At 40.9% G+C, this 27,498-nt stretch overlaps 1 protein-coding gene across 4 annotated transcripts in view; it reads left to right on the top strand.

Moving 5' to 3' along the window:
* The first annotated feature begins 19,983 nt into the window (after window positions 1-19,983).
* ZNF366 (zinc finger protein 366) overlaps window positions 19,984-27,498 on the top strand; it is a 69,610-nt gene continuing 62,095 nt past the window's right edge. For all 4 annotated transcript variants that reach the window (XM_008991954.5, XM_078365366.1, XM_035291433.3 and 1 more), the window contains exon 1: window positions 19,984-20,109. The gene's annotated coding sequence lies outside the window, so the exon portion shown is untranslated. The remainder of the gene's footprint in view (window positions 20,110-27,498) is intronic.

The raw sequence follows: 27,498 nt of genomic DNA on the forward strand, positions 1-27,498 counted from the left end.
GAAAGAGGAAATAGAAGAATAAAAGAGTTCATGTAAAAGAAAAATAGACAGAGAAACACAGACCACACATCCAATGGGAGTTCCAGAAGGAATGAATAATAAAAATTGGGCAGAAAAACTACTTAAAAATAAAATAGCAGAAAAAAAATTAATTGAAAAAATATAAAAAATATAAAAATCCTCAGACTGAAAAATCATCCTGAATGCTTAGAAGGATAAAACTAAATAAAAGTAAAATTCAAAGCTGGGAGCGGTGGCTCACGCCTGTAATCCCAACACTTTGAGAAGGCAAGGTGGGAAGATCACAAGGTCAGGAGTTCAAGACCAGCCTGGACAACACAGTGAAACTCATTTCTACTAAAAATACAAAAAATTAGCCAGGCATGATGGCAGGTGCCTGTAATTCCAGCTACTTGGGAGGCAGAGGCAGGAAAATTGCTTGAACCCAGGAGGCAGAGGTTGCAGTGAGCCAAGATTGCACCACTGCACTCCAGCCTGGGGGACAGAGCAAGACTCCATCTCAAAAAAGAAAAAGAAAATCACATTTAGATAGAGTGGTCTGAAATTAAAAAATAGATGTTAAACAATTAAAATAGTTGTCTTTATTTTACAAGATTATTTTGAGGCTCAAACGAACAATGGGCGGGAAGGTGCCCTGCGGAGAAGAGAAGGTAATGCTACGATGTGCTGGGGGTTAGGGGTGATAATCAATCATATCTCTCCCCAGCTCTGAGTTTGGAACCAGCTGAGAAACAGCCACAAAAGGTAGAGAATGAAGATACAAATATCAGCTTTATTATGGATAAATCTAGAGTGGAGAATACTATACACCTTCAACCAAGATGATTCTGATACATAATAATATTTGGGGGCCGGGTGCAGCAGCTCATGTCTGTAATCTCAGCACTTTGGGAGGCCCAAGTGGGTGGATCACTTGAGATCAGGAGTTTGAGATCAGCCTGGCCAACATGGTGAAACCCTGTCTCTACTAAAAATATAAAAATTAGCTGGGCATGTTAGCACTCACCTGTAATCTCAGCTACTCAGGAGGCTGAGGCAGAATTGTTTGAACCTGGAAGGTGGAGGCCTGCAGTGAGCCAAGATCTCACCACCACACTCCAGCCCAGACAACAGAGTGAGACTCTGTCTCAAAAAAATATAGAGAGAGAATCACTTACCGTATTGCTTTTCTTTCTTTTTCTTTTCCTTTTTTTGAGACAGGGCCTTGCTCTGTCGCCCAGGCTGGAATGCAGTGGTGTGATCTCAGCTGACTGCAACCTCCACCTTCCAGGCTCAAACAGTTCTCCTGCCTCAGCCTCCCCAGTAGCTGTGGTTACAGGCACCCATCACCACACCTGGCTAATTTATGATTTTTTGTAGAGAAGGGGTGTCTCACTATTTTACCCAGGCTGGTCTCAAACTCCTGGTCTCAAGCAATCCTTCCGCATTGGCCTCCCAAAGTGCTGGGATTATAAGTATGAGTCACCACCGCTGTCCACTGTATTTATTTTCTACTGCTATGTAATAAATATTTTAAATTTACCAGCTCAAAACAACATACATTTATGTCACCATTCCCAAACGTCAGGAATCTAGACATTGCTTAACTGGATCCTCTGCTTGGGGCCTCACAAGATTGTATGCAAAGAATTGACCAGGTCTCCTTCCTTCCTGGAGCTCAGAGTCCTCTTCTAAGCCCAGGGGTATATTGAGTAGGAGTTAGTTTCTTGTGGTTACAGGACTGAAGCTGGAAGTATCTAGAGTTTCCACAATTCCCTGCTTTGTGACTCTCAACATATGTAGTTGATGTGATGGCAACTTGCTTCCTCAAGGCCAGGAGGAAAGTCTTACTTCTTCAGCCTGCTAAAACTTCTATCATGACCTAATCATGGGATGATAGCCTGACATCTTTGTTGTATAATATAACCTAATAAAGGGAGTGATAGCCCATTACTTTTGCCATATTCTGTTGGTTAGAAGCACGTCACAGATTCATCCACACGTACAGGGGGTGGAATATACAGGACTTGAACAGCAGGCAGCAGGAATTACCAGCAGGCATCCTAAGGTCTGTCCACCACACTCACTGTCCTAATCTGTAAGTGGGAATGTTTCCCAACATTGTCATGAGTATCATACAAAATAATAAAATGAGAAAGTGCTCGGTAATGTGAAGTACCCTTTTCTGGCCCAAGAAGAGAGTGAGTGATGATCAGACCACAAGGTAGGAATCTAAATTTTTAGCAAGTGCCTCAGTGCTGATGCAGATGGTCTAAGGACTGTATTTTTAAAAACACAGAAAGGATATGTCATCTGCCCAAGGTCCTACAAAGACAGAGCACAGACAACCTGGAGTCTTTGTCTGACTTCACAGTTAGCACATCACAGTGGCCACCAGCTCCTATGCAAGGACCTGAGGCCTCTCAGTTCCCCTGTAGCCCTACGATTCATGTCACTCTGGAGGTCCACCCCGGGGCTCTGCTTTTTAAAGTAGGCCTGGGGTCTCCAGATTTCTTTATGTAACCTTTCCCCAAATTTGAGCATACATATCCAAAATGTTTATCTGTATTTGATTGTTTACAAATTATACATATAAGTTGTCATACTAGTTTATTATAAAATGTACCCAAAAGAACTTTTCAAAGGATAGAAAACATTTAATAAACCATACATTAAGTTTTCTGCTAATTACAATGGCTCTCTTCTATCATGAGCTGATATTAGTTGAGGTTTTTGTTAATGACTGATGGTTTAAATCTGTACTTCAATCTTCTTGATGGGGTTCAATACCCTTTGGCTTCTGTGTAGACTTCTTTGCAGATCTGATTCAATTATCATTATTTTTACTTTGTAAGATGATTGAAGGAGTAGAAAAAATATCTGTTCTGCCATTTTCTTATTCTTTGCAAAATTATTAATCACATTATTATTAATTGCACTATTATCGGATTTAACTTGTTATTCTATTTAACTTGTAATTACATTTAGTTTGTAATTTAGGGGGCAGGAATCCTTAAAAAAATTGTTAGTTGGCAACATACAAACTGTGTTATGTCACAATACACTAAACGCCAGTGAAGGAGTGATTGTACAATGGTCAACATCTTCACAGTGTGGAATTCCCACTTCTCCTTTGGAATAACTCAAGTTCTGTTTGTGACCCATGACCAGCTTATATATGGATCAAGTGAGAGCACCAGTGCCATATGTGTACTAAATGTTGGTCAATCTGTATTGCCTATGGGGGAGGATAAATATAAATGACTTTGGAAGTTCTGCAAACCTGTCATTAGAGACCAGTGAATTGGATTTTTCACTTGTGAATCCAAGTTAATCAATATTGGAGATTCTGGCATCAATATGAATAGTCATTTTAAAAAGGTATCTATCACGTCTTTGTCATCTCTAATGTAGAACGTTTCCATATGTGACTTCAGATATCTTGCCAAGTGCAATATATGAAGCTTAAGAGAATTCAGTTTTATTTCAGCAGAGGGCGTCCCTTCCTTCAACAAGAGGCCTTCAACAAGAACATAAAAGAGGTCATAAGAATAATCTCTAAGTCTAAAAGGACTAAATGAAGCTCATTCATTATCCAACCCAATGTCCTTATTTCCTGTGTGAGCTCAAGTCCAGAGAACAGGTCAGATGTCCATGGATAGCTGATGACTAAAAAGCAGGACTGGAATTCAGGCCTCCTATCCTCAGCTCACGGCATTCTCCAATATTCCCCACAGCCCTTTAATGCATATTTATTAAGAAATATTTATTAGGAATAGTAAGGTTAGCTCATTTACATTTAATGGAATCACTGATAAATTTGGGTTTTAATCGAGCATCCTATTTTATGATTGATATGTTCTACTGCTTCTATGATTCTTTTTCTCATCTCTTGACTTCTTTTGGATCAACTAAGATTTTTTCATCATTGATCTTCCCCTTTACTATTTTGGAAGATTTACAATAATTATTCTTTTAGTGGCTGTCCTAAAAGTTATTACCATTTTCTATTTATTATTTCGGTTTTAACCTTTCATTGTTAACATATCCAGATATAATATAAGTATTAATCTCTATCATTGGCCTATACAACTCAGAAAGCTTAGGATACTTCAATCCCGTCTACTTACATCCCAATTAATTGGCACTTGACACAATTTAAAATGCTACATAATTTTAAATTCTGTAATCTGTTTTTATTGGTTTTTTTATTCCTCATTTCTTCCTGAGTCTCAGATTTTCCATCTGAATCATTTTACTCGTTTCTTTTTTTCTTTTCTTTTTTTTTTTTGAGATGGAGTCTCACCCTGTTGCCTAGGCTGGAGTGCAATGGTGCAATCTTGGCTTACTGTAACCTCTGCCTTTTTGGTTCAAGTGACTCTCCTGCCTCAGCCTCCTGGATAACTACATGCATGCACCACCACGCCTGGCTAATTTTTTGTAGTTTTAGTAGAGACAGGGTTTCACTGTGTTAGGCAGGATGGTCTCAATCTCCTGACCTCAAGACCTCAGCCTCCCAAAGTTCTGGGATTATAGGCGTGAACCATCATGTGCAGCCCTACTTGTTTCTTAAATACATCTTTTAAATTTTTCCAAACTCTCTCTTTTTTTCAAAAAGAAAAGTATTTGTCTTTACCAAATATAACATAATGATATATTAATAAATGGAATATTTCCTGGGAATAGAAATCTAAGTGTGCAATTGTTTTATCTCAACATGTTGACAATATTATTTTATTGTCTTCTGACTTCAATTATTAACTTTTAAAAGTCAGCTGTCAATTTGACTTTATTTCTTTAAAGGTAGTATGTCATTTTCTCTATGACTGCTTTTAATACATGGTGTGCTTACAGTTCAGTTTCTCTGGTTTTCCATGGTTTCACTATAATGTGTCTGGCAGTGCTGTTCTTTAAATTTATATTGTGTAAACTCTATTAGGCTTCTTGAATCTATACATTTATGTCATTTATTAGTCTTTAATATTCTTGGCTATCATATCTTAAAACACTGCCTTCTGTCTGTTTTCTCCTTCAGACACAGCAGAGTTATTTTATAGTTTGTGACTAGTAATTCCAACAGACATTATTTCCAGTGATTATGGGTCTATTTGTGTTGTCTGTTGTTTCTGCTGGTGTTGCTTAATAAGCTCTGTTTCCATGTATGACTGGCTATTTTTGACAATGTGTTGGACATTGTGTTTTAAAGATTATTTGTACGAATTTTCACAATAATTTGAGGCCTAGAACAACATCATCTTCTTCCAAAAAGGATTTTCCTTTGCCTGTGCCAGACAGTTGAGGTGCTACTGTCATGTTCTTCCAAAGAGGATTTTCCTTTGCCTGTGCCAGACAGTTGAGGTGCTACCAGTCTGGGTCTATCTCAAACCAAGATCAAGGCTTGCAATTTCCTGGACCACCCAGGTGACATAAAGTCAAATCAAAATTCTTTGCAGGGATTAGCTTACTCATGATTCACCTTACCTGGATCCTTTGGACCCCAACTTAAAGTGGTCATGGTTTATTAAAATTCACAATTCTGGTGGATTACAGGTCTTGCCTTTTGCCTCCTGGCCCCAGGAATTTGCCAAAAGTAAATTTCTTTAGGATTAACAAATGTTCTTAGGGCAAAATCAGATTTGAATGTTGGTCTTACTCTCTAGGTTCTCCTCTTCTAGATTTTGGTTTTGTAATTCCTCAATATCTTAATGCTTTGATTCTTTTAAGAAGATTTTTTTATATTTCATTTAGTTCTTTAGGTTTCTTTAGTGGAAGCATTGGTCCAAATTTTCTAATCATCAATTATTGTGAGTAGAAGTTTCAGTTTATGTGTTTAACAGAAGAAATAATATTTTTCACAGTTTTCTATTTCTACTTTATGCTTATAAAATTTTTAGTCACTATAAAGCACTTTATATATACCAAGAATGTAACATATCCTACAGAATCAAAATTGTTATGTAGCATCTATCAGGTTCCTTTAAAGGACCCAATCTGGTATGATATGAAATTGTTTATAAGATAATTTTAAGTTGTGACTGCTTCAGGTGTTGGATATTGAGTATGATAAATGTGTGCTTCATCAATTAATAAAGATATAATGGAAGATTCAGTGAACTATATATGACATACATGCATAATATCATACCCCACCAAGGGTGCTTACTCTTCCCACTGAATGAAAGTGTCTTCCCCTTCCCTGGCTTCTTTCAAATCTTTTGTCTGTCCTCGCCTTCTCAATAAAGCCTTTCCTATATATCCTATCTAAAGTTGCAAACTCCCCCATCCCATTCCTGCATTTCTTAATCTCATCTTGTTTTTTGCTTTTCTCCATCTTGCATACTTATATACCAAACATTATATATCCTGGCTCTATCACTGCCTCTCCAATCTTGATAAATCTACTTAACCTCTCAATTCCTCATTTTTCCTAGATATAAAACAACATGAAGAAAAGCATCCCTCTTCTTCATACGGATGTCTCACAGTGAGTATGGTGATCACAAAGGGGTTTACATTTTAATAAGGTTGTTGCCATTATTATTGCACAATAACCTTTTTATAATAATGTGCTGAATTGTAAGAAATGATCACAAATTCTTTCTATATATATATATGCACATATACATGCACTCTGTTTTCTTAAATCTGGATAGCCTTATGACCTTCTTTGTGGTGGAAATAACACTGTATATGTTAATTGCAGGCTTCAAGAGACTATGTAGCATCCACTTTTACCCTCCTGTAACCCTGAGACATTTACATGAAGAAGTCTGGGATAGCCTCCTTGAGAGTGAGAGACCACATAGAAAGAGAGGCCCAGCCAACTTCTTCATCAATTGCCAGTGACTGAGAATGTCTTCAATCATATAATCCCAGTCAAGCCACTAGAAGAATGCAACAATATATATAAGAATAAACAAGACCAGCAGAAGAGCTGCCCATCAATCCGAGCCTCAATTAGAAGAATAGAACCATGTGCAAATAAATATAAAACTGAGACAAAAACTATTTGCTAGAGTAAAATCTACTATGTCTTTAAAAATATTTGAATAGTTATTTGTTCAAGAAGCAAAAGAATAAGAGTTATACTCCCTTTTGTAGTAATAAATCTCTACCTAACCAACTTTTCTGCAGATTATAATTTAAAACTTTAGAAAAATAGAAAACTATCTGAGGGCGAATAAAAGCAGGCAGATGTTACAGAAGAGTTTATACTTGAAGAAGGGAATACCATGAGTTAAGCTTTATGTTTCTTTTTTGTTTTTTCATCCTGAGAGCAGTCTATAGCTGGTGCTACATGGGGGTCACTGAAACTCTGATAGAAACCCACAGTCTTCCTGGCTTGCAGAACCAAATGTCAGAGTTCAAGGCAACCACAGCTTCTTGAAAATGAGAGGGAAATTCCATGAAGGAGATAATCACAGAAAGAGAAAAAGAGACACAGAGCACACCCAAATGCTGCCTAGAAATTTCTGGTTGAACCCTATGTCTCACATTTGTGGGACAGAGCTCAAGCCTCTCAGCTGAGGAAAACAAAACAAAACAAAAACTTGGATTTGAGCTGCTGCCTACTTCAAGACATACAAGAGTCTGCAGTTTGAATTCAGCCCAGATAACTGCCTGCCTAAAAAATCTGCACAATATTCCTCAGAATAGCATAATAGAATACAGAGTCTCTTCAGTGTATCATTTATAACGGCTGGAATACACTCCAAAATTGCTCAATATTTGAAGAAAAAAATATGACTCATTTATTCTCAAGAGAAAAAAACCAATTTGGAGATAATACAGGTGATGGAATTGGCAGACTAAAGTGGTTATTGTAACGATACTCAAGGATATAAGGAAAAACATACTTCTAATAAATGAAAAGATAAGAAAGCTCAATAAAGAACTAAACACTATTTTTTTCTTAAAAGAACCAAATAAAAATTCTAGAATTAAAAAATCCAATGTCTAAAATAAAAAATATACTGGTTGGCCTTAGCAGTAAAATAGAAATAACAGAAAATATCAGTAATCTTTAAAATCATTCAATAGAAGTTATTCAATATGCAGAACAGAGAGAAGAGACATTGAAAAACAATGAGCAGATCCTCTGGGAACTGTGGATAATATCAAAAGGTCTAATATCTATGTAACTGGAGTCAGAGGAGAAGAGAAAAAATAGTTCAGAAAAAAATTTGAAAAGAAGTATAGGTGAAGATTATTCAAATTTAGAGAAAGTCATAAAGTTACAGATTTAGGAAGGAAAGCAGTCTCCAAGCAGAAGAGGATTAAACACACACACACACACATACACACGCACGACCCCCACCCCACCCCACACACACACAAGGTACATCAAACTGCTAAAAACCAGAGTTAAGAAGAATAATCTTGAAATAACACAAAGGAACTTATGATAGGCTCATTCTATACCAAATAAAATACTGCATGCGGAGTTTTATGAATTTTTTTATTCAGGAAATTTTCAGTGTAGGAGAAATTGCTACTTTTCACTGGAGAAAAACATCCTGGCTGTGAGGAGCTCATTCACACTGTCAGGGACCATGGAGGTGGGTGGTTGAGGAGCAGGCTAATAGCCCTTCATTTCCATTTCAGCTGGGGAAGAGCTTCTGGAGGAGAGAGGATGCTGTGAGCTCTCTGGAAGACAGAAAGATTTTGACATAAATAACTCTAAAATCAGGGAAAGAGAAGTGAGATCCTCATGGTAAACTTGAGAATGATCCAACCAGAGAATCTAGTGCCTTGGAGCCAAGGGAGTTTTTGAAATGGAATTAGTAGAAAGAAATTTGGGAGGAATGGGGAAGGCCCAGAAGATTTTGATCCTTTAACAGCATTTGTTTCCTCATATGCTTTACCTCCTTTCTCCCACAATTTAGCATAACCCTTTTCAGGGTGGGTCACTTTGAAAAACATAAGGAGGCAGATTCTTTCCCTTCCTTTTCACCAATACATCAGAGCTGTCGGGAGGTAGCTGCTCTGGGCAGTGTGTGGCCTTGTTTTGACAAATGTGTACTCCTTAGTTCATAGAGGATGATGTTAATAATTGAAAACAAATAAATAACAAAACCTCCAAATGTAAACCCAAAGTTTGCTGCTTGTTATGATTATGTTTTCCATACTAGACTGGAAATAAGGCTATTGTGTTTTTGTTTGTAGTGTAAGCCTCTTTTCTCTTTTTATTCTCCCTCCCTTACTTCCCCATTCCTCCATCTCACAGCATCTTATGTTTTAGGGGTAATATTCCCAAAGGAAGGTAGTAATGCAAGAAATAGCTGGAAGCTGGTTGCCAGGGGTTTAGGCAAGGGCCTGGTGTGATCTCAGGCTGAGCACCAGTTAGGAATAGTGCAGCCCAGCAGCATCATGGCCAGTCTTTCAGCCCGTCTGCAGCTCTTCCTGGAACACAGGCCTTTTCCTGTGTTTGAACTCACCGCCAATGGCTGTCGTACCAAAGGTAAACAGCATCCGTCTAAGCAAACTACTCTGTTTCCAAAAGAAAGCTTTTAACTTTTCTGCTGGAGGAGGCAGGGGGGGTTGTTTGAGGACTGGGTGGAGGAGAGGGAGGAGGTTAGACCAGAGGAAACACAAGTGACCCTGGAGCCTTGCCCTGCTGTGTTTCTTTCTTTTCTTTTCTTTTCACCTCTCTCATTATTTTTGGCTGGCTCCTTTGTGCGTGCTGCCTTCTATTCACTGACAGCTGCTTTGAACATCAGTCATATCAGGTCATCTGCCAAGCTGTGCGCCTCTGGTCACATTGCTCTGAGGCCTCCGGTTTTTCAGCTTCAAAGCACCTCACAAGCAGTGACTTGCCTCCTTTGGAGAGGGTGTTAAAAGAAGGGGAAGCCTGGGACGGACTCATGAAACCTCTGGTGTTAAGGCTGCAAGCTTCGATCTCATTTTGCAGATGAAGAAATTAGGACTGAAGAAGAGTTGCAGAGGCCTACTTCCTGGTCCTTGTGGTCAGTAAGTGGAAGGGCCAGGGGTAGAAACCAGATCTGTTTATGTCTAGTCTGAAGGTGTTCTTTCCACTCTTTGGATTTCAAACCATATTTCTCAAAAAGTCTTAGCCTACCTCAAATGTGCTTCATTGATGACAACATTTTAAGAATGAGATGGATGAAGGGGTGGGGCTAGGAGAATGCCCCGTGGATGGAACCATCTTCCTCCTCCAAGTGGTACCTCTTCTTTTTGGTCTCATTCACTCAGGTATTCATTCATTCATTCAAAGTTGCTTATTGAGCAACTTTCACGTGCTAAGTGGCTTCCAGACACTGGAATACAATGGTGATCCAGCAAAGTCTGATTCCCATGAAACTTACATTCTGTTGTTTGAATTTGTTCCAAAGGAGGATTATTTTTTGGTGAAAGGGTACTGTTGATTTTTTTCTCCTTTAAAGAAAATAACATCTTTCCAACATCTAGCCTTCAGATTATTAACTGAAGTCCAGTCTAGATTCATACTAGACTGGAAATAAGGCTATTGTGTTTTTGTATTCATTAAGCACTTGCAACACTAAGTATAGATTTTGCCACCACCTAAAGCAATTAGCTGCTGATCTTCTAACCCATGGTAATGTAAAATCTATAAAGAAAAGACAGCTAAAGAGAGAACTTGACTTGACAACATCACCCCCACTCACTAACAAATGTTGGAAAGAAATAAGCATGTCAGTGGCATAGATGGTGAGTTAAACTCCTATGGCTTGTAGTCTACCAGGGGCCACTAATACATTCACTGTTTTCTTATCCCACATATGATGTAGGGAGGTAAAAAAAATATGTGACTATTTTACTACAGACCTACTTGGTTGGTGGTATGGTGAAGGTGGGTACAGCAGTTAACAGACTTAGTTAATTTCAGAGTCAAATTCTGAGATCCACCCACCCTTGAATATTCCTACCTGGGATTTGTGGTTTGAAAAGTTAGAGCCAAAATTGTAAACTAGCAAAAGATAACTGTTACATAGCAAATAATAACAAAACTAATTGTTTTTTTTTTAATGCTTATTATCTCATATTTCTGTGGGGCAGGAATTCAGAAACAACGTATCTGAGTGGTTTGGTTAAGGATCTTTGATGAGTTTGCAGTCATTGTGACAGGGGCTGCCATTGTCTGAAAGTGTAACTGAGCCAGATGCTCCATTGCCAAGACAGTGAACTCACGAGGCTGTTAGTGGGAGCCCTCAGTTTCTCTCCATGTAGTCTTTTCCGCATGTTACTTGGGTCATGACATGGCTGGTAATTTCTCCCCAAAGCAAGCAATCCAAGAAAGGGTAAACAAGGAGGGGACTCCAATGCCTTCAATGACTATGTCTTCTAGGTCCCTTACTGTCACTTCTTCCTTATCCTGATTTTATGGAACAAATCACTAAATCCAACTCACACTAAAAAGATGAGGAATTAGATGTCATCTCTTAAAGAAAGGAATATTGAAGAATTTGGAGATGTATTTTAAAACCCTAATGCTAGGTCCCCTTCACATATACAATTAATTTTTTCTTAGATTATTTTATTTTGGGAGGGTCTTGCTGTTGCCAAAGCTATAGTGTAGTGGGATGATCACAGCTTACTGTTCATTGCAGCCTTGACCTCCCAGCCTCAAGCAATCCTACCACCTCAGCCTTTCAAGTAGCTGGGACCACAGGCGTGCGCCACTCTGCCCAGCTAATTTTCTTATTTTTCTTCTGTAGAGACAGGTCTTACTATGTTGACCAGGCTGGTTTCAAACTCCTGGCCTCAAGTAGTTCTATGGTCTTGGCCACCCAAAGTGTGGGGATTACAAGCATGAGCCACCATGCCTGGCCCAATTCTATACTATTGAAATTATAGATTCCACATAAATATTCAGTTTTTGTCTTATTCTTTAAAAATAAGATTTGTTCACACTAGGCCTATGTGCTCACAAAGCACTTTATATTGAACATAGACTCTTCAATTTGCCAGAATCACCACCAAACCCTCTGTATTACACATGGCACACTTATTTAACACATGTGTTACCTGCTTCACTCATCTAAATCATTGAGTTTAGAGCGAAATACCGATCTAGATCTAATGAGGCTGGGAGACATGGCAATGGAATTGAAGAAGGAAGACGCCTGACCCCTGGTGTGAGTTGGATCCCAGAAGATTGGGAAATGAGACAGGTTGTGGGTTTTCTTAGAGTGGCAGCAACCTTGCATCACACCTGCATTGGGCCGTATAGATGACAGGGGCAGGAGATCTGGGCATGAGGCAGGCAATAGGTCAAATAGATTTGGCAGATGTTCCTGTGATGGAACTTGACACTGAGTGTTTAGAAGGGCAGGAGAACCAGCCCCCTATGAGAGGACCATGAATGACCCAGCATGGATCAAGGCTCAGTGCTGTCTTCCTAAGATTGCCTGAGTCCTATGTCTGGGACAACCTAAGGAAGGGTGTGGGATCCACAAAAAAAAAATGACATCAAATCATTAGCCAACTTTGCCAAGGAGGGGAACTCTAATCATATTTAGTTTAATATATAAAAATAAAGTTATTTCCTGTCCCTGGTGTGCCACAGACACATCAATAAGCATTTAGAATGCTTGAAGAGAGCCTGCAAGCAGAAGAAAAGGCCTTTACAACCTCTCTGGAGGAGACTATGAAAAGATGAGCTTTACTAAGTTATGGAAATGAAGACTGGAGAATGATTAGCCTAATAATAACCCACAGTTGACAATGCACTCAAAGGATGTTAGTGGGAGCCCTCAGTTTCTCTCCATGTGGCCCTCTCCATAGGTTGCTTGGGTATCCTCATGACATGGCTGCTAATTTCCCCCCAAAGCAAGCAATCCAAGAAAGAGAAAACAAGGAGGGCTTCCTTTACTTTTAATATGACTATGAACATTCCCCAGCTTAAAAATGCTTGTTCGCTCCTACCAGATATTTGGAGCCCAGACTGCATATTCCTTGGTGGTTAAGTCCACAAGCCAGTTGTAATATGGTGAAATTTATATTTGGTATTAATCCCCTTCCTGGCATACAACTCCTAAAATTCTTGGAATCTTCAAAATGATGTGTCTTTTGATATGCTAATGAGTTGACTAGTGGCTGGGAGCCCAAGGTAGCTTCAGGATGAGGGCTGGTCACAGGAAAGACCAAGTTGTAATTACAGAGTTGGGACTCTCAGCCTCACCCTACAACCTGCAAGAAGGGGATAGGGGCTGAAGGTTAAATTGATCATCAATGGCCAGTGATTTAGCCAATCATCCCAATGTAATGAAGCTTTCATAGAAACCCAAAAGGACTGGGTTTGAGAGCTTCCGGATGGCATACCCAGAGAGGACACGGAAGTTCTGGCTCCTTCCTCCATATTTTGCTCTAGCCAACTCTTCGTCTTCTGTTCATTGGTATCCTTTGTAATATCCTTAATAATAAACCAGTAAAGGTAAGTAAGTCTTTACCTGAGTTCTGTGAGCCACTCTAGCAAATTAATTGAACCTGAGGAGGGGGTCATGGGCACCCTGAGGTGATTAGTCAGAAGTAAAGGTGAAACAACCTGGGGCTTTTGACTGGCACCTGAAGTGGAGGATAGTATCATGGGACTGAACCCTCAACCTGGCGGATCTGATGCTATCTCCAGGTAGACAGTGTTGACATTGAATTGAATTAGGACACCCTATTAGTGTCTGCTGCAGAACTGGTTGATTCCTAGGTATGTGGGGAAAACTCCCATATGTCTTGTGTCAGAAGTGTTCTGTGAGGTAAAAGCATAGCAGGAAAATCTTGACTGTTTTTTCCTATATCCTCAGATCAGTTGTTAAAACCATAATGTGTGGGAACTCTGTTACAACACCACCGATCTACCAAGTACAACAGTTTTCTTAGAAACTTCAGCCTGGGTTCTACATGGAATGCCTGGGGTACATTTTCCCCAATTCTAGTAGGTCAAATACTGAGTTCTACTCCATCTCTCAAACTTACCACTACCGGGCTAGCTTGGGGGATGTCAACAGCTTTTTGGTAACAGCATTGGGTATTACTCAAAGGGAGCTCTCTGTTAGGTGAGTGTTGAAAAAATTAGACATGGGACAATGACAGGAAGGCAGGCAGACAGGAGGCTGGGGTGGAATAAAGTGGGGGGTAGGCACTTAGCTTTGGGGGCTCTGGAAACTGGGGATGGTAGGGAAATGGTAGATGTTGCTGTTTGAAAGTAGGGAGCTTTCGTAATTCAGTTATTCTTAGGTCAGGCATTGCCTATATTTATTCTCCAACAGACTCTGGTCAAACTTGGTCATCCTATGACCTCTCTATGCACTAATATTCAAACTGCCTTTGCAAAACTTACAACTGAGGACATTATGACAATGAAAGAGATCAGACTTAATCGACTCTGTCTTGCTTCTAACTTTTAAACTGTCCTTGTTCATTCCTGAGCATAGGCTGAACTAACTTTGGGAAGGAATTCAGTTCATGGTTTTACCCTCTGAAACAAAATTGATAATAGCCCTTTCCAGAAAAGACCCTCTTCTTGCCTGGGGACCAGTCTGCCTTTCAGGACTAACAAATTAGCTACAAGATTAGAAATTACAGTTTAGGGATCATGCAGCCTCTGGCTCCAAGAGTCTGAACCTCCCCAAATTGCTCCTAGGGGTAACATCACTACTGTAAAACCTAAGATCAGTGCTTGAGATATTTTGCAGACCCTGCACTGGATAGATCAGCTGACACCACCCAGACTGGTAGTCTGGCTCCATCAGTTCTGCCATCCCACCCAGGAACAGAAGACAGCAAGAAAACCTCACTTCCACCCACAATTATTCCATCTCCAATCTGACCAACGAGCACTCCCCACTTCCCAAGCCCCTACCTGCCGAATTATCTTTAAAAACTCCAATCCCTGAATGCTGGGGGAGACTGATTTGAGTAATAATAAATCTCCAGTCTCCTGCGCAGCCGGCTCTGCATGAATTACTCTTTCTCCACTGCAATTCCCCTGTCTTGATTAATGGGTTCTTTCTAGGCAATGGGCAAGGTGAACTCCTTGGGCGATTACCACACATCCACCTATGTCTCTTGATAGGACTCACTGGCAGGATCAACTTTACAGCTGCTCATCTGCTTCCACTCTTGCTCCCCTTCATTCTTTGCACAGCAACCAAAATAGTCTTTCTGAAACGCAAACCTGACCATTCCATCCCCCACGTAAAATCTTTAACGATTTCCCACCCTTCTCAGGATCAAGGTCACAGTCAGAAGTCAGACCTGTCTGGCTGGCCCCTTTCATGAGCTGCCCCTCACCATCTTTCCTGACTCATGCTCATTCTTGAGGTCTCAGCTGATGTGCCATTTTCAGGAAGAGCCTCCTGACCTTCCTGCCCAGATTTGGTCCCTGCTACGTGGTCCTGTAACTCCCAGACTTCATCTTCAGAGCACTGACCACCATGGTAATTGTTTAGGTATTCAGGTATGATCTGTTTGATTTCCTTAATGTATCTCTCCTCTACGAGCCAATAAAATCCAGAAGCACATTAACCACACCTAGCATGGGGCTTCCTGGTCCATAAGACATGTTTATTAAAGGGTTGCCCTATAAACCTTGGTGCCTTTTATATTGTAATACATGTGGTTCTCCGATTTTAGGGAGCAGTCATTGGTTTTTACTATGTGGCAGACAGTGTTGGTTTGGAGAGAAGGGTATGTTAGCTTTGTGGCTAAAAATGAGGGCTCCGAGCCAGAATTCCCTGGGTTTGAAATCTTACTATTTGTTTGGTACCAAGAAAGTAGTATGATGTCTCCATTACTCAGTTTCTTCATCTATAAAAAGGACAGGGGAGATGGTGGATGATAATAGCACCTACTTCAGAGGACTGTTGTGATGACTGAGTTAGTTTGACGTATGAAGTGTTTAGAAGTGTCTGGCACAAGTATGTGAACGATGTTAACCTTTTCTTATTTACTCCAAATACTGTACAAAATAGATGTGTTCTTCTCCCCACTTGTCATATGAAAAAACTGGATGCATAAAATAGACTTTCTTCAATAACTTGTCTAAATGAATCCTTCATATCATCTTTTCATGCTAAAAAAAAAAAACTTAAAAGGAAAAAAGAAATGAACATTCTCACGTTTTTGAGAGTTGGGACTTGGAGGCTTTTGGGGTTTGGCAAGTTGAAGACAGTAAATCAAAGAAACAAAGGAAGTTTCAAAACAGTTTCAGGCTGGGGACTGTGCCATCCCTCCTGCACTTTCACGTAGCAAAACTTAGCATGTTCGTGAGAAGCCCAGAGCAGAAAGGAGAGACACATTTTCCATAGAATCTGCAGGGGAGACGGGAAGCTGCTGGAGCGTGACTCAGAGCAGCAGGAACTAGCATCTTCAGGTTGCTGCAGGAAGTGAGAACAGTGGCTCCTAACCAGTGCCCAAGGGCCTCAGGAACTCTGCCAGTGTCTCCAAAGGCATGGCCATGTCCTCAAATCAAAGTCATTTGATTCATATTTTTAAATCTATACTATGCATCCCCTGTGAGAGGAAGTGAGTGCCAGAGGATACCAAAGAGAAAGACTGTGAATCACTGGAGTGGCCAGTCTTCCTGGAGAGAGATGAGTCCTGCATCAGGCTTCTAAAAAGACATCTGGCAAGGAGAGGAATATTCCTGGCAGCCCATTTGTAATGGCTCCAAACGAGAAACAATCCAATGTCTGTCTTAAGAAGAAGAGACGTATAAATGGTGGTGTATTCACAGGCTGAAACCCTAGCCAGCAGTGAGAGTGAATGAGCCACAGCTACATCAACAACAGGGACAAATTCCACAAATATACTACAAACAAAGTGCAAGCCAATGCCATTTTCATGTAAATTCAAAACCAGGTAATGTGTATCCATGTCAGGTGCTGGAAGTCAGGGGACGTGAGTGGAGGTAGTGACAGAGGTTTCGGGGCCTATGTCCTGTTTCTTAATCTGGCTGCTGGCTATTCAGACTTCTTCCTTTTGTGAAGTTTCCTGACCTGTACACTTACTTTTCTGTGCATTTTTCTGAAGAACGTGTTCTATTCCAATCCTTTCTCCATTCTCTCCTACCCTGCTACCTCCATGACCTGAAATCGAGTTGGTCCAGGAGTCAACAGATGACCCCAGAGTTCTGTGTCATTGGAAGCTGGCACCATACAAATTAGGGCATTTCAGAGGCAGGATGCCATTCTGAGCAGAGCTCCTATTTCTGTGGTGCTGGTTCTGAGGGTTGGAGTCACGGCATTGCGCTCACCTTGGTTTCTCTCCTTGTCCTCCTCTCTATTCCCAGGGGTGGGCAGCCGCTCTCTCTACTCAAGTGTTCTTTATAATATGCTGTGCCACACGGGGCTTTCCTGAGGGGTGAGAGCCAGAGCCACGTGCCCTTCCCGCTCATATGTCTCAGTTGGATCGTTCACTTACAGTCAGGATGCAGGTAGGCCTGGACAGAACTAGAGCTCCAGTGGCCTGATTAGAAATCTCTTCTGCCAAGCCCAATGGGAGAGTTAGGAATTTCTGCTCCTGATACCCAGTGGGTGGTTTCACAAGTTTTAGAGGGCGACTGTTGAGGTGATTGGCAGCATAGGGGAAGAGGGAAAAGCCCTTTCTGTGAATCTCACAGGCAGGGTTGCAAGGCTGTGTGAGCATGGAGCAGCTTGGCACAAGGCAGCCTTCAGAGTCCCCTGGCTGGCTGCAGGGAAGATGTTAGATCCAGATTGGATACTGACCCATTCAGTCAAAGCCATGCAGCCTGAAATGGCACATGTCCCAATCCAGGCTGTCTGGGCGGGTCAGCTGGCCTGGAGAAAACAACACAGCCTCAACGTGACAGTCCCCACATTCTGCAGACTTAAAAGGGAAATCCTTTGGATTCTGCCTGGACTCCTGGGGCTCAGCCCTGGCCTTGCCCTGGGGCTGCAAAGAAGAATAAAAATATGGGAAGGACTGTGTTGCTGTGTTAGATTCTTCAAGTGATCAGAGGTGGTTTTGTGCCTGCGAGGAGTTGGTAGCCTGAGCATCTTGCTCCTTGGATCCCTCCTTTCCTCTGCTGCTGATGCCTCTGACACCTCACCCCCTCCCTATTGCTCCTCCTCACCCCACCTCACTCCCACAGAAATCTGCTTTTTTATTGTGAATTTCAGCTGCCTGCTTGTTTCACCTCCCTTACTCAAAGCTTTGCACCAGTGCTGCTCCCCTTTTAAAAGACGCCGTTCCTAGGCCTTCCCGCTCCTTTCTCTCATGCCCCTTCCCTGGCTTTCTCAGATTTTCATTTTCATTTCTGTTCCCATCTCTACAAAGCCAGGATGCAGAGGAAGGCCAGCAGACGGCAAAGAGCCCAAGAGCCGGGATCAGGAGACAGAAACGTGTTGGCATGTGGCTCTGGGCAAACTGTAGAGACTGTCTCTGGTCATCCGTGTTCCCCACTGTTGGTGAGGCTGGGTCACTCAGGCCAGAACTCCAGTGCCGTGGGCTGTGCCAGTGTTGGTGCTGTGGCGGATGTGAAGAATGGGACTCTGCCCTGGCTTGGGCATACCTGCTGAATATCAAAATCTTCATGTCTCCTCTGATACATGCACACATGTTCAGATAATTAGATAGAAAGAGAGACAGATAGATATGTAGATAGATTAGATAGATAGATGATAGGAAGGTAGGTAGGTAGATAGATAGATGATAGATAGATAGATAGATAGATAGATAGATAGATAGATAGATAGATAGATAGATAGGAAAAAAACCTGTCAGAATAAAAACATAATCCTATAGGCCAATAAGGACCTAATCAAAATCTTACAGGGTCACTGATTCACAATCGTTCTTTCCCTGAACTCACTTTTGTGACTCTTTGCAATCAGGTGTATCTGTTCACCTCATTTTTTTCACAATTAGGTGAAATGAGGAAGTAGTGTAAAGCTAGTTTTTCTTTTGCTGCCACAAAGGTCTACATAACTGCCAGTTCCTTTTCACAGTGAAAATGATCCTAACCAGATGAATGAGGGGTGCAAAAGACATAACACAAATCTGAGAAGTTAAAACTGAGCTTATACCTAAGTGCAGCTAAGCCTAAGCAGAGCTCAAGCCTGCCTGCTGAAGTCCCAAGTCTTCTACCTTGATAAAGGGTACTTCCTCCACGTTTTTCTGCTCCTGCCTCCCCCATATTTTTTCAAAAATTGTGGCTGATTTATCTAAGCCCTATGCTGCTTGGCAGTATTTTGAAATTAGAAATCTCCTTCCAGTTTTCCAGAGGTGACTAAATCCAAGAAGCCTTAGGAATGTAGAGGATAGGATAATATAAACAACAGATCTGAGACAGCCATGTCCTGCAGCAGTTGTGGTTAGTTGCTTCTTTTCCCTTTTTCGTCCATCAGTGATGGAAGCTGGATTGGGTCCACTGCATAAAGCTCGGGGACCAGAGCATAAGTTTGCTATTTGATTCTGGAAAAACTCTAAGGATCCAGAGTCAGCCGAGGAATTGCAGGAACGCTGGTGTTTCAAAGGGCCTAGGAAAAGCCAAGAGTCCTGGCTGACCAGCCCTGACACTGTCTTACAGGCTGCAGGTTTACCTTGGTTAGCACAACAGGCCAAGCTCTCCCTTGCTCTGAGTCGACATGACATGATTTGCTCCCTTTCGGCTGTGTCAGTTCTGCAAACCAGATACCAGAGGCTGCAAGCACGGGAGAGCCTGCCTTTCTGGAACACCATTTGTTTGGACAGGACAGGCCACTAAGGCGTTTTCATCTCTTTAAAGCTCCCAGGGCAGAGAGCATACTTGAGGAATTCCTTTTTTCAAAGATTTTTTTCTTTTTTGCCCCTTCCAACATTTTGTTTAAGAGAAAATGAGATGTCTATCTTCTGTTTCCTTATTTTTTTTCAGGAAAGCAAAGGGTTGTTGACTTCCTCCCTCTCCCCTCCCTTCCTTCCTTCTTCCCGAAGGTACTCATCTGAGAAAAAGAGAACGAAGTATTGTTCCTGTTCTCTTTCTTAAGTCATTCGAAACACTGTCCCTGCGAGTTCTTTAAGTTCCCTGCAATCTGTACACAAGTGAAAGAGGGAGAGAGAGAGGGAGAGAGACAGAGAGAGCAGGGATCAGGTAAAGGAGTGGGGCTGCTGCAGCCATTCAGACCTCAGGAGCTGGTAAGTTACCCATGCAATCATTTCTGCTTCCATTTCAAGGTTCCTGGGGTGGATACTGCTGTGGGCATCTTCAACAGAAAATACCTTACTGAGTATAGCCTTAACCAAAGGGTGTGAGTGATAGATGGCCCAGAATTTAAGCTAATACCGTTTTTTGTAAGGGACTACTGATGCTTTGCAGAGCTAAGGCTGGTAAAACTAGAAATAGAATTACATTGGGACTAAAGAGGACACTGTGTTAAATCTGAATTTTGGCGTAGATCATGTGGCTGGGTGAACCAGGAGCCACTGGAGTATGAGGTATGTCCCACTGTAGAATTTGCTCTTCCTCAGTACTATGTCCTGGAAACCTTATCAGGCTGTCTGTTAAGGACGGTGGTTTTTCTCTGGGGTTTTTGTTAACATGTTGCCTGGATTGAGGTGCCCTTCTCCTGTTCTTTTCTTTCCATTCCGCATCCCCCTAAAGGACAATTGTTAATTGTTATATGATGGTTATTCTGCATCACCAAAGTAGGAGGGAAAGAAAGAAGGGAATGTCACTTGGAAATAGTTCTGCATGTGGGGAGCTTATGTGTTCAGGTTCCATGTGCAATGTCATCTGCCACATGAAAGAAGGCAAAGGTTTTGGGGCATATAGCTTTAGTTTTGGAAAACAATATGCAGCTAGAATCGGAGGATTAAGATTGATCATTTATGTCAGTAGGAGGGGAAAACTAAGTTATAGCACAATTGAAAAACATTCACTCAGTGCCTGGTTTTCCAAGCACCAAATAGAGCACAGCCAGCTAGTCAGGCTTATATAGACAACTAGTTTTTAAAAGTCTAACTGGCTTCAGTTAAATTTTTCATAAAGGATAATGTTACCAGGAACCCATCCTCACAAGCCATGGGGGAGCCGAAATCATGTTGTCAAAAATAGGTCAGAAAGGTCACTCCGAGAGACTCAGTATGTTTTCCAATATTAATACTTCAATTCAGAGAGATGCCGAATGGGGGAAAGCCAATGGCCATGCACACTTTTAAAAAATATTCACTCCTATGAAATTTACTGACTGAAATCACCTGGGATGTGAAGAGTAAGATAAAAATAGCTAGACTCTCATTTTTTAAATTAATTTGGCCAGACTATGCTTTAACCACATGCAAGTAATTAATCTTTATTCAAAAATGAACCATCATCTTATGAAGGATGAGAAAACATGATAGAACTAGACTGTGATGTAGCTTTTGTTCCATTAGTCAGACCTCTTTGTTCGTCTCCTTTTTTCAATAGACTTTCCTTAGGAGCACCATAAAAGGAGCAATGTAAAGAGACGTGATTAGAGTTTGCCAGCTTGCTGATGCAAAATTATTCTAGTAACAATTGAAAATGGTTTCCAGCTACCCTACCTCCTCCGCTAACTACTCAATTTTTATAGATCTTCAGATCAAACGGTAGCCGGGATAGATTGTTCAGGGATTATTGCATCATTTATCAGCAGTTGTGGCCCCAGAAGAAAACGCAGGTCTGCGATCTTCACTTGCTCCTTTCAGTTTCATTTCTCTTGATAATGTGTTTAATTTTGTGTCCAATTAAAACAACATCACAGAACACATTCTAATTTTGTTTACTGAGTGAAAGCATCAGATGCAACACAATAGGAAACAAATGACAGCAGAGTCATCTGTTAAAGACAAGAAAGGCAATTAAATTAAAGACAAGGAAGGCACAAGGTGGGTAGGCCAGTGGCTCAGAAAACAGCCCCACTGCTAGCATGAGTCTTCGCTATGGCTTGAGATTAAGAAGCTGAGGATATGCAGTTTTCTTTAAAAGAAAAAATTGTACTCAATATTTCCATTTAAGTTGTTAAGTCATTGCCGTGAAATTATTTCTCGGATCCTGGGGAATAAGAACTTTAGCCACCTGAAGAACAAAAGCCATCGACTGGTTTAGTCTAAGTCACTACCACTCAATCTATCTTTACTCACTCAACTCCAAAGAGTGAGTTGGCATTTGTGGAAACTTCCAGTGTGTGATTCCTTGGGGGTCATGGTGTGATATCATTGGGGGAATTCCAGTTTGAAGTGATCCAGAATTTGAGACATACAATATTTTACTCACTCATTTCTGCCAAAACTATACACATAACTAAATTATAATTTCTTACATACATTTTAAATCATGTTAGGATGTGTGTCCTGTAGATCTGTGTGCTGAGATGTGAGTCAAATTAGAGTGAATAGGGCACAGGCTGTTGTCACACTAATTTGAGTTTGAATTTCAGCTTCCTTGCTTACTGATGATGGGCCTCAGGCCAGGTACTTAACTGCTCTAAGTCTCAGTGTCCCCAAATGTAAAATGGCATCAACATAATGGAATTGTGACAATTAAATACAACTATTGACATAAAACACTTAACATAATGTTTCGTAAGTAGTAGGAGTCAGTCAATGTCAGTTATATGTATTTTTAAGAGCCATATATTAACACTTAAGGGTACTGCATTTTGTTAATATAGAGACTAGAATGAGTCTCCTATAATTTGTGACATTATTCTTGCTTAGTACTATACCAAGGATCTATCAGAGCAGATATTATTCCTCGCAGCTTTAGCATTGGGCACACGTTGAATGAAGATATTCTGAACTCTAAATTCTTTTAAAATGAAAGAGGGTAGATTTTAATGTATTGGTACTCATCTTTGCTAATGGCAGAAATGGCAGATTTTGCTTCACTGAATGCAGCTGTATTCAACACAGCTCAATGCAGGGGAAAGTTTGTCTTGGAATAAACGTTTTCAACTTGGATGAACGTTCGAAGAGACTTCAGTTAAATTGTAGATATTTTATTCTCCCTTTCACCCACTTCCCCAAGCACCCGAGCTCTGTGTCATTGGTGACCTTTTCCCTAGTTGTGGAGGTCTGGAGACACTTTTTTTGGAGACCATGGTAGTTGTACCATGACTCAGCTAAAGAGAAAAGGACTTAAAGTGACACATTCTCCTCCTGCCCAGGGTTGAGCACAGTTGGGGTTCTCTCACCTCAAACATTCTAACACTGAGCCTCTCACCTTCACACAGAGAAACAGAACACTGTAACACCATGGGTGAGTGTGTGTGTGTGTCTGTGTATGTGGTGCCTGATTGATCCAACTGCTATTTTTCTTTCACTCTAAACTTCAAAACCTATATGACCATTAGTTTGTTAAGTAATAATGATATTTTTACTTAGGTCTTAGTTAAATTTCTCTCCACTTTCCAAAAGCAAAACATACAACTGCAAAAACAATCAAAAATCTACTGCTAATACACCATTATCTGAGACCATTCAGGTCCTTTTGTTAGACTGAGAGCTTGTGATACAACAGAGACTTGTTTGGACACTTAACCTTAGGGACAAATCGAAGCTGAGTTGTTCTGCACTTACGGGCCAAAGGTACCTTCTCGTGGCTTGGTGGAGTAGAAAAAAAACAGACTGGCGGTCGGAACACTGTTGTTCTGATCCAGTCTCTGCATTTCCTATATGCATGACTTGACAGGTTTCTTTACTTTGATCTCAGTTTTCTCATTTGTGAAATGACAAAATGGGCTAAATAAAGTAATTTTTGAGGTGGGGTGTGTGTGTGTGTGTGTGTGTGTGTGTGTGTGTGTATTAGAGTTCACTTGGGGCTTGTTTACACTCTCCTCCTGCCCTGCCATTGCACGGGATGATCTGTGAGACTCTTGCTGACATGCCATGATTCTCTAAAACAGATTGTTCAGGGTGGCATTAACATTAACTGTAAATGCTCATTGTTAGAGCCATGCTTTTAAATGGAATTCCTATTCAGCACTAGATGTTCTCCCTAGAAGATATTTCTGAGTATATCCATTGTTATTTTATAAGCTAGGAGTATTATAGAATAAGGAAAATCCTCGCCGGTTAAGCAATCTGATGATAATGATCAATGTTCTAGAACCATATGTAAATCACAAGATCAATTACTCAGATCTGTAAACATTATACATTAATATAAATAGCACTTTTTTTGAGACAGAGTCTGACTGTGTCACCCAGGCTGGAGTGCAGTAGCACAATCTTGGCTCACTGCAACCTCCATCTCCCAGGTTCAAGCAATTCTCCTGTCTCAGCCTCCTGAGTAGCTGGGATTACAGGTGCCCACCACCATGCCTGGCTAATTTTTGGCATTTTTAGTAGAGATGGGGATTTACCATATTGGTCAGGCTGGTCTCGAACTCCTGACCTCAAGTGATCCAGCCACCTTGGCCTCCCAAAATGCTGGGATTACAGGCGTGAACCACTGCGCCCCGCCAAATAGCCCTTTTTGATTTATGCATTTCTATATTATTTGCATCTTAGAGTGAGCATGTATTTATTAATCAAGAAAAACAGATACTAAACTTTTTCTCTTCCCTTTAAAAATATTAGTAGATTCTATTTCATAAGGTTTTGTTTCTTATTTTTTACAACGTGTGCTGTGATGAACCTATTTTAGAATTAGATCCATGTCCCTAATTTAATGGTGATGTAAAAAGGCGAAAAGATTGATAATGGTGTTTGAAAAATCAGCACCCACAGGTCATCTTGCCTGCTTTAATTATAAGGAAAATATAAACCTTCTAGAAAAAGTTGTTCTCATTTTCCTAATTTAGTTTCTACCTAAATCACTCACATTTTTTTTCTTATATGTTTATGTGGATAACGAAATAGAGCAGCAATGGGTACAGATCTGCCTCTGACAGGAACATAGAGACAACAAATAATGCTGATGGTGCTCTTTTTGACTATTCAGAAACCAAATACATTTACAAAAAGTAATGATATTTACATAAAAGAATCAGAACATGTCTTCATCCAGTGTTACGTGTGATACATATATTCACAAGGAAGTAGGCACCACAAGGACAAGACTTGGTTTTGTCCACTGCTGTCTGCCCAGGGCCTACAATAGCACAGAGCCTGTCATAGAGGCACAATAAATATTTGTGAAATAGATGAGTTAATGAATTAGTGGGCTGTAGAGTGAAAGATATGCTATCTTTATACAATGCCAAATGAAGCAGTTAATTACTTAAAAAAAAAAAAGTTAGTCAAACTTTTTTGGAGTCTAGACAATACCAACCTGCCAGCTTGATGTATTTGTCCCTCACCTGAATTGACTGGAATTATATGGGCTTGGTTCTGCTGTTGAGTGCATGGGGCTGCTACATGTGTAGTAAAATGTCATCTTGGCAAGCACCCCCACCCATTTGTTCATGGGAAATTAACATTTATCAGATAGATACACAGAAAAGACTGTTGTTGCATTTTCTTTTCCATTTATTTTCTGGGCAGATGATGGGTTTGCAAATTGTTTTTGGCGACAGAGAGAATGGTCATTTGTTTTTCCTTGACTAAAAGTACTGTGAGCCAGGATCCAGCCTTGTAGGAAATGTTCAGCTCTCTGGTTTGTTATAGGCAAAGGCTGTGAATCCAAGTTAAAGGAATGCCACTTGGGCTGAATTTACAAAACACCATGGGGAAAAGTCAGGGAAAGAAATGTGATACCCTTGTGGAGCACAATACCCTTTCCTTTATTTAATTAAAGGCAATTGAAGAAAGCCAAAAACACTGGCTTGAGGCAGTTTTATACTTATTTGGCAAATTTAAAGTGGTAAATCTAAATGCCTAATAACAAAAGTTGGAAAGTTGGGATTTTGGATGATGGTTTTTACATTTAACAACATTGCAGTTCAAGGTGTCTGTTAATTGTAGTAGAAACTGAAAAGGCTCCCTCTATTCATATCGATAAAACCTCTCTTTAGTGTCAAGTACCAGGGCACACAAAGACAATTCTGAAGAATTCTCCTTTATTCCTCTGATAGATTATGCCCACACTCTGACCTCATTCTGTGATGGCCACTGACACTAAATGGGAGAGTGACTTACCAACAACAGCACTGCCACCACCAGCACTATTTATGGAGGAGTCATTACTAGGTTTGGGGCCTCCTTAGAACTTTATATACTTCATGGCACTTACCCCATTCTCAAGTAGGAGCCTTATTCTCCTCATCTCAGAGCCAAAGAAAGGCTTATTTAACAGATAAACTAGAGAAAGTACATGATTTGCCAAAGGCAGTAAATTAATGTTGCTTGTTTTCAGGTTTCTTAGTAAGAAAGAAGTGTCAGCTGTAGCTAATAATTTTTAAAAAATGTATCTTTTAAGTCAGTACCTTCAAATGGGGTGCAAGGACCAACAGCATGGCACCACCTAGAAGCTTGTTAGAATTGCAGAATTAATCCCAGCTCCACCACAGATCGACTGAATCAGAACCAGCATTTTAACAAGATCTCTAAGTGAGCAGTTGCACATTCAAGTTTGAGCAGCACTACCTCATGGTTTTGAACTGTTGCACACAGGTCGATCTTGGAATGTAGGTCCCTATTCCAAGGAGTTACAAAGCCATTTGTTAATTTTGACCTTGTGCAAGAAAACATACCTTTCTATTAAATATTGGCATTACTGGACAAGTCTCCAGTCTATTCAGCTCTGAGCAACAGTAGGCATGATTTCTGTGATCTCCCCCATGAAGTTAATTCCGTGTCATGGGATCCTAGCACTCTCAGAGAGGAAAGGTCAGGGATATTATTTTTCAGGTGCTTTCTGAGCACCAATCATCAGAGTCACCTGGGGCAGATTTGTAAGCCCTCAGATCTAACAAATCTGAAGAGGGGACCAAGGCTCTGCCTATTATTCAAGCTACTGATCAGGGTAAGGAAGACCCCAGGGAGGGTATTGATGAGTATTTCAGGGAGATCATCCTAAAAAAATAGTTTTGCTTTTTTCAGTAGCTTGAAAAAAACATTTAAAACAATAGGGTACACATGAGGGCACCGCAGAGTTCTTCCAGGAAGAAAAGGTACTCTGCCGGTTTCTTTCTTTGAATGCTTGAGAATAGGGACTAGAAATCCTGAGGTTTGCCCTGTGTCTTCCTCAGGGAGAAAGGGAGGACCCCGTTCTCCAGCATCACAGCCAAGGAGGAGACGCCAGTCCACACGCCTCCCTCTTCCCAGTGAGAAAGCTCTGTGGAAAGAATCCTTAGAGTTTCCTTTGCACTGGGGACTCACCGTTCTCTCTTGGAACAGAAATCAAGAGGGGACTATTGTTGGAGGGGTGGGGGAAGGAAGTAGGACCGGAAGAGAGCGAAGGAGAGGACCGGAATCGCCTCTGGTTCGCTGAAGCCTGGACAAAATGGGGCCTCTGCCTGGATGGAGCCCATGGCATCTCTCCCGTGACCAAGGCCCCCTGGCCACCTTCCATGGAAAGTGCAGGGAAATGAGGAATTTCAGGTTTTCAGCACTATTTGTTGGAACACCCACCTCCATCATGCTCACCACTTGATTCTTGCTGCTTTTCTAGTTTAGGCA

The sequence above is a fragment of the Callithrix jacchus genome, chromosome 2 (genome assembly GCF_049354715.1).
Source record: "Callithrix jacchus isolate 240 chromosome 2, calJac240_pri, whole genome shotgun sequence".
Taxonomy (NCBI): domain Eukaryota; kingdom Metazoa; phylum Chordata; class Mammalia; order Primates; family Cebidae; genus Callithrix; species Callithrix jacchus.